The 8506-nt window shown below is 42.1% G+C and overlaps 1 long non-coding RNA gene across 1 annotated transcript; it reads left to right on the forward strand.

Moving 5' to 3' along the window:
• Positions 1 to 4139: 4139 nt before the first annotated feature.
• On the forward strand, positions 4140 to 7851 carry LOC307036480. Its single transcript, XR_013807370.1, has 2 exons — positions 4140 to 5586; positions 6588 to 7851. It is a non-coding gene; the product is annotated as an uncharacterized lncRNA (long non-coding RNA).
• The last annotated feature ends 655 nt before the right edge of the window (positions 7852 to 8506 follow it).

Raw genomic sequence — 8506 nt, forward strand, 5'->3', positions numbered from 1 at the left:
GGCAGCGCACCCGACCCCATCGCTGTTTCCCGTAGGTGGTGGGCCCGCGGGACGGAGAAGCGGAGGTGTTGCCCACGTCGCCTTTTCGGGCTGTGCCCGGCCGGGCTCCGTGGCAAGCCCGGCCACCAGACGCTCGCCGACGAGTCCTCCTTCTGGGCCTGGCTCCAGAAGGGGACCCCGGGCTTCCTCCGGGCCGGGTATCCTCACTTCGTGTGTCGTCTTTCATGAGGTCTTGTGAACCAATCTTAGTCTGGCCCCTTGCCTGAGACCAATTTGCCATGGGTGACCCTACCAGGAACACAAGGTTCCAGACAACACAGCCCCCAGGGTCATCAGGGCACACAAACCTCTCTACCACGGTAAGGTGCTGGTTCTTCAGAGAGGTGTGTGTTGCACAGTACAATTTTAAAAGCAATGTATTTCTATTGGTAGTCTCACGGCATTACGTGTTATAGGAAGACCGGAAGCTGTGTGGTTAATAAAAACATGTTCTTACTCAATGGCAAGCCACAATTATTGCTTTTATTTTAAATCGCATAATTTCGGACTTTTGCTGTAGTCTGTGAGGAAAATAAATGGGGCTCAGAGCCTCAGAATACTGAAATCTGTATTATTTAAATCTTTTTTTGTTATTCTTTTCAAAATAACACACTGTTATTTACTCACCAATAACACACAATTATCCTTGTTTTTATCTATTTGTTTAGTTCCATAATCTCTGGCTTTTTTGGCGTCCGTCAGGAACTGAATTTCAAAATAAAAATAACCGGCAACAGACGTAGGCATTTCGAGCGATTACCCAAGATCCTCAGCTATGGTTTAAGCTCGCCGATTGGATGTTTTAGAGGAGGAGGAGAGAGGAGGGGAAGCAGCAGGCGGTTAGAGAAATCAGAACTCCTCTCCTCTGAGCGGTCATTTTAAAGAGACGTCCATTAATGATGACAGGAAGCACAGCAGCCCTCTGTCTGATGGACAGATGTGTTCATGACGACTTATATATTTACTTTTAATTAATTCCGGTACGGTATAATGAGACAATAAAAGGCTACAGATGCGGACACACACACATATATATATATATATTTATATAAATATATAGAATTTCAGAATCAAACAGAGCACTCTCTTAAAAACGCAACACTATCAGAGACTGGATATATCCCCCCCCCCCCCCCCCCCCTCTCTGGTCGCTACAATGAGGAAAATAAATTACGGGCCAAAAGTGTTATTTACAAGTATTAAAAGTAAGCAGAGGACACCAAACCAACTGAGACCTGTCTGTCCGCTGCATCTTTATGGAAAGCCAAAAGTGCCATAATACGGGGGTGAAAAAACGCGCAAACATACGGGGAGGTCCGTTTTTTCGCGCGAAAAAATGCGCGAAAAAACGGGCCAATATACGTGCGAATGTTCGCGCGGTTTTTTATATGATAATGAGCCCCTCCTTCTGATTTCCTTAGCCAATAAGTTCAAAGTGTCTGTAACCAATCAGTGAAGGGTAAAGCCAGACCAAAACAATCTGTAGATGAAAAGTTCCTGACATGGTGAGGCTGTGCTGTAAATTGTGCATTATTCCAGATTCAGGGGACTAAGTATTAATTTGCCTTTGAATATAATAAATATATCAATCAATATATCAATATAACCTGCCTTCATTGTTTTTTTAAATAAAATGGCATTACCCTTTTCCTTAAACCTCTGGAGTGTGAAGTGAAGGTATTTTCTCAATTTTTAGATGTCTCCTTAAATCCACTTTTAAATGTACTTCTTATAACATGGCATGGTGTTACATGTCAAAATGTTCAGTAGTCTCTGGTGTTGCTAGAAATGCAAATTCACTCACCTTAGAGCACTGTCTTATGAGAAACCTAGCTTAGAAATCCGATTTTTGGAAAACTTCAAAACTGTTGTGAAACACATATGTACTCATGTCATCCATTTTTTTTGGTGTTTCAGATTTTGTTCACCAAAGTCTTTGGTTCACAAAAGTAGTGAAATATATAAATTACACTATAAGCCTATATAAAAGTATTGTTCAGGTTGAAAAAGTTCTGATATTGGAAATATTGAGATTTTACAGTTTCATATGTTAACATAAATAGTTGGTTGAAAAATAAAGTTGAAATGCTGAATTTGTATTTGTACACATCACATAAACCTTGGTATGGAATATGAAGTCATTATTCAGTCCTGATGTAACTTTTCTGTGGTGAAAGTAGAGGGATGGAAATATTTTACTCTAAATTATAATTTACACATTTTCATTTTAGACATGAACAACACATTTATATAGGCTTATAGTGTAATTGATATATTTCACTACTTTTGTGAACCAAAGACTTTGGTGAACAAAATCTGAAACACCAAAAAAAATTGATGACATGAGTACATATGTGTTTCACAACAGTTTTGAAGTTTTCCAAAAATTGGATTTCTAAGCTATGGTTTCTCATAAGACAGTGCTCTAAGGTGAGTGAATTTGCATTTCTAGCAAGACCAGAGACTACTGAACATTTTGACATGTAACACCATGCCATGTTATAAGAAGTACATTTAAAAGTGGATTTAAGGAGACATCTAAAAATTGAGAAAATACCTTCACTTCACACTCCAGAGGTTTAAGGAAAAGGGTAATGCCATTTCATTTAAAAAAACAATGAAGGCAGGTTATATTGATATATTGATTGATATATTTATGATATTCAAAGGCAAATTAATACTTAGTCCCCTGAATCTGGAATAATGCACAATTTACAGCACAGCCTCACCATGTCAGGAACTTTTCATCTACAGATTGCTTTGGTCTGGCTTTACCCTTCACTGATTGGTTACAGACACTTTGAACTTATTGGCTAAAGAAATCAGAAGGAGGGGCTCATTATCATATAAAAAACCGCGCGAACATTCGCACGTATATTGGCCCGTTTTTTCGCGCGAAAAAACGGACCTCCCCGTATGTTCGCGCGTTTTTTCACCCCCGTATTATGGCACTTTTGGCTTTCCATACATCTTCGCACACACTTTACCACACACACCTACACACTGTACCACACACACGCACCTACAGCTGACAGCCTAACAGCCGTTGTGTATTTTATTATGTGAAGCACTGAATGGTTTTAGAAAAATATCGACTCTTTGTTTGTAGATATCTACTAAACTAAAGCAAATAAAGAGAGTAGGCCTGTTATACTGAGTGATATATATTATACACACTGCTCTGCTTGCTGCACGGACCTCACAGCTATTCTCACTGTAAACATCGCGTCGCGATGAAAGCAGTTAATAAAATAATATCCAGGGGATGCATGCAGAGCTGTCATTGGCTGAGATAAGTCCGGCCGTGCGTCACGACTCTTTGAAACATCTCTGTTCCCGGAAATGCGAGAAGGGTCTAGCTGCGGCCGCGGACAGTACACTACACTACACCAGGGGTTCCCAAACTTTTCAGCCCACGACCCCCAAAATAACAGTGCCAGAGACTGGGGGGGGGGGGGTGTGTGCTAGTGAATTAATTTCAGGTTTCCGCACTCGCTGCACTCGCCTCGTTGCGGGGAGATTATACAGATGACTAGTCCGGCCCTGAAAATGTCTATGCAAACGTTATTATTAATAATAATTGTCCGAATTTTTTTTTTTTTTTTTAAATTAAAACATTTTTTGATTTTTTTTTTTTTTAAATTGCCATTTTTATTTTGCAATCATCTCGCGACCCCCCTAGCTAGCTCATGGATGCGAACGCGGACGAGAAGCCCCTCACTGCAGTGCGCAGTGCCTCAATGAGCTCGATGTGGGCGGGAGCTCAACGTAGGCGGAGCTTCACAGATGACGCGTTGCATCCTGTTTCCCGGGTAGCAGTTCTCTTCCCTCCCTTCAATCTAACCCTTCCCTTCCCCCCATCCTAACCCTAACCACTCCCTACCTTTTTACCTAATCCTAATCTTCCTTCCTCCCTCTCAAACCTAAACCCCAAAACCTCTCCTCCTGTCGTGTAGTGTCGTCAATTCGCTTTTAACGGTAGTGCCTCTCAGCCACCGTAGTGTCGTCAGGTGGGCGTGTCGTGTAGTGTCGTGTCATGTAGTGTCCGCGGCCGCAGCTAGACCATATTGGGGTTTCCAAACATTTGGAGCAGGGCAGGTGGCAACACTGGACTGTGACTGGATGAGAGATGGCAGAGGGAAGTGACGGGGCAGGAAGCGAGTTAGGAGACATGGAAGGAGTAGGTGGGAGTTATGGAAATGGAGAATGGGATATAGTGAGGAGGAATAAACGTAAAAAGCAAGGAAATACTAATTCGGATGAGAGTAATAGTGAGGGTGAAAGGAGAGAAAGAGTAGTCGGAAATAGGCAACAGGAGTTCCTGGTGGTTGTGAAACTTGCGAAAGAGGGAGCTTCGTTTGGCGAGTGGAACCCTATACGGTTAACTAAATCGATCAGTAAAGAAATCGGGGAGGTAATGAGTGCCAAAGTATTGAGGAATGGATCAATGTTGATCAAATGTAGGGATAGAGAGCAACAGGGGAGGGCAATAAAGATGAGTACCGTGGAGGGTAAGAAAGTGGAGTGTTCACTGTTTAGTGGTAAAAAGCTAGTCAGGGGAGTGGTGACAGGAATCCCCATCAGAATTACAGCGGATGATGTGAAAGAGAATATAACAAATGCAAAAATAAGTGATGTCAAACGCATGAAAGCAAACCGCAATGGGGTTAAAGAAGATAGTCTTTCGGTTCTGATCACCTTTGATGAGAAAAGGCTTCCGGAAAAAATACTTATTGGATGTGTTATTATGTGAGACCGTATGTTCCACCACCAATAAGATGTTTTAAATGTCAGAGATTTGGACATGTGGCGGCAGTGTGCAGAGGGAAACAAAGGTGTGGCAGATGTGGTGGAGATCATGAATACGGCAAATGTGAAGAAGGGGTAAAGCTGAAATGTTGCAATTGCGGAGGGGAGCATAGTTCAGCGTACCGTGGATGTGAGGTTAGCAAGAAAGCAGAAGAGGTGCAGCGAGTCAGGGTGACGCAGGGAGTAAGCTATGCAGAGGCAGCAAAGACAGTTTCAGGAGGAACGCAGGTTACAATGGAAAACAAGAATAAGAGCAAAGAAACAGAAAAAGTCCACAACTGTGTTAAGTTGAAGGAGGACACTCTGATAGTGAGTAAAACAGAGTTTGTATTGTTTATGGCAGAGATTATCAACTGTTCAGCGCAGACTAAAAGCCGGAATGAAAGAATACAAATAATTGTCAGATCAGCTGAAAAGTACCTTGATGTGAAAGGGATGCAGTGGGAAAGTGTGAAAGATATACTAAATGATGATGTTCAACAATCTCAGACATGCAGTGGATCAACGTGATGGTGTTAGTTGTACTGCAGTGGAATGCCAGAAGTTTAATTGCAAATGGACAAGAGTTTAAAAAATATAATGACAATCTGGGAGAGAAACCTAATGTAATTTGTATTCAGGAAACATGTCTGAAACCACAACTGGATTTTATTGTGAAGGGATATACTGCAGTTAGAAGAGATAGGGACTCTGGCAGAGGGGGAGGAGTTACATTTCAGAGATTCAGGTAGCCTATAGGTAGGTAGACCTTCTGTAAACTATAACACTTTGTTTTTTAAGTAAAACACAATACTTTCAAGTATATTCAGAACATTGGAAACCCTGACTATTAGAAAACATCTCTCTGTTGCTTCAGAGGCCATAACAGACTTTGTTGATTTAAAAAATCTAATACATTTCAGTCCAACTCTCTCAATAACCTTGGCCAAAACAATAAACAGTTCAACATAAAGTGCCAGTTGCACCAACAACATAATAAATAGTTCAACATAAAGTGTACTGTACCATTTAAAATAAAATAAAAAAGTGCCAGTGATTGACCTCAATCCCTCCTATTCTTCCAATATCCTGATGAAAACTAAAATCTCTCTGTTGCATAGGCCACTCTGTTTGATCAACGCGAATTGGGTGTGGGTCCTTGTACTCCGAGTCGGGCTAACGTCCACGCTAGCTTCCATGCTAGCTGCTATAGGTTTTGCATTGAGGTGATACTTGAGGCTTGATGTGCTGCGGTGATATGCAAATTCCTTTTTGCATAATTTGCAAACCTTGCTCTTATCGATGCTTCCATCCGTCCGTTTTTTAAAACAAAATGTCCCATCCACGGGGCCAACCAAAGCGGTCTCATCAGCTTCTTCGTTCGACTATTGTTCACTGTGGTTTGTTGTTGTCTGAAGTCATGAACGTTAGTTTGTGCTCCAGTATAATCGGTACCCCTGAAACTCATCCAGTGAGAAACGTTCCGCGGTACAAAAATAAGTGCGATTAAAATGCGTAAAAAATTTTAACGCGTTAATTTTTGTGTAATTAATTAATCTTAATTAACGCGTTAAAGTCCCGGCCCTAATAATCACACATTCAATCTGCAAAAATTCAGTTTATAGGCCAAAATATTATTGTTGGTGACATGATTATTTATTGCTCTCGCACAAACACCTTGTTTCAAATAGCTTATTTACAAGAAATTCATTTTGGTTTGTTTCTAGAATCCTCTAAACCACTTTCTGTCTCTTTTTTAGGTTGTAATGTTTATAAATGCCATCTCAAATGTGTGGCCAGCAGCCATTATCACTGTGGCTTTTGCCCAACAATCATTGGGAGAAAGGAGATGTTCTTTAGTCACTTTAAAAACTGCTGCACCGAACATCCAACTACGTTGGCGGCGGCCCCAGCAACCACAACGACCGCTCCAATGATGGCCCAGACGGCCGCTCCAGTGATGGCCCAGACGGTCGCTCCAGTGATGGCCGCGACGGCCGCTCCAGTGATGGCCGCGACGGCCGCTCCAGTGATGGCCCCGACGGCCGCTCCAGTGATGGCTCAGATGGCCGCTCCAGTGATAGCTCCGGCTGCTGCAGCAACATGGCACAATATTTCCACAGCCCCCAAAATTGATGTCAAAGCACTAAATCACAACATGTTGTTTTTGTAGCCTACAACTAAAAAGGAAAAACCTACAAATGCACATACAAAGGCACCACTCATCCAAAACATCGGACATCACAGCAAATCGCCACCTAAAATCACAGTGCATGGATAAAAAAAGGAGACTTTTTACAGTTTCCAGGACCTTTAAGGGTCCTGTGCACTGTATTCATGTCCAAAAATCTAACTTGGGTATCACCTGTCAGTTGGAAACGTGCAACAGGGCATATGACTATGCACGGAGAAGTGGGCTAGTCGGTTTTGACTGCGTCCATGTCCAGTCCTTGACGTACAGCCCTCTGGCCACCAATTCACCTATTGTTCACGATGAAGGGATTCTCACAGACATGGTAGTGAGTTACTACTCCTAAAACACATACTACATAGAACTTATGGTACATGCAACATTTGTTTTGTGTGGTACTGTGTCATTCTGAATCGAGCCTGGATCATTTTTGGAGGAGTTAAACCGTGCATGTCAAAATAATGGTTGACTGTCTGATGCCCCTGGACACTGACGAGGTCCACTCCTATAACAGGAGGCCTTACAGCTTCCTTCCTAAAGTGTCGGTTAGTGAATGGACACATTAAAGTGTACAACCCCTGATGCATGTGAATTTATAATATTACATATATGACTTCTTTATACCATCTTATCTTATGAGTGAGAAGGAACTTTGTTCTCATGGCCTCACCAAGAACACGAGTGAGGAAGCGCACCAAAGGCTGAAGGACTTGTGAAAGAAAGAGTTTTTAAATAGGCTTTAAACTCCTGCAGGTCAATATTTTTTTAAGTTGACCACCTCTGATTTTCCACATGATGTTCTGTTCGATAAATGTTCATTGAGGAAAACGGTATCAGTGTCTTGTTTTATATACATCACAGTGAATGCTGAACTTGCCGGACCATGTAGGCTACTGTAGTTTAAAGTACACAATGATTGCTTGTATCAAATCAATACAATTCCCACATGCCCTACCCCGGAACCTGCGGTCTTCAGACTCTGGCCCCCCGCACCAATCTGCGATCCTTCGGGGACAGAGCCTTCAGTAGCAGCCCCTACTCTCTGGAACGCTCTCCCTGCGGAGATCTGCAACATCTCCACGCTTGACGCCTTCAAAAGGGCCCTCAAGTCCCAGCTGTCTGCCAAGGCCTTTGGCCCCAAATCTATTTGTTGTTTTGTCTGTCTACTGTAACTGTTCGTCTGACTGCCTTTTTGTTATGTTTGTTTCTACTCCTGTTCTTCTTTTTAAAGGGACCTTGGGTCTCATGAAAGGCGCTATATAAATCCAAGTATCCAATTATATCCCATACATCATTGGAACGGTAAGAATCTCAGCTACAACACTGACTAAAGCCTTTCCATCTCCAGTATGCCTACATGACAAGCATTTTTATAATATACAGTAAACATATCTTTGACTTATTACAAAATTATAAAATAAAATTCACCCCTGCTGTCATTCTGGCTTTCACTGTTCAAATGAGATGTCAACCATCAAAATGGGATAA

The sequence above is a fragment of the Notothenia rossii genome, assembly GCF_949606895.1.
Source record: "Notothenia rossii genome assembly, chromosome: 4".
Classification (NCBI taxonomy): Eukaryota; Metazoa; Chordata; class Actinopteri; order Perciformes; family Nototheniidae; genus Notothenia; species Notothenia rossii.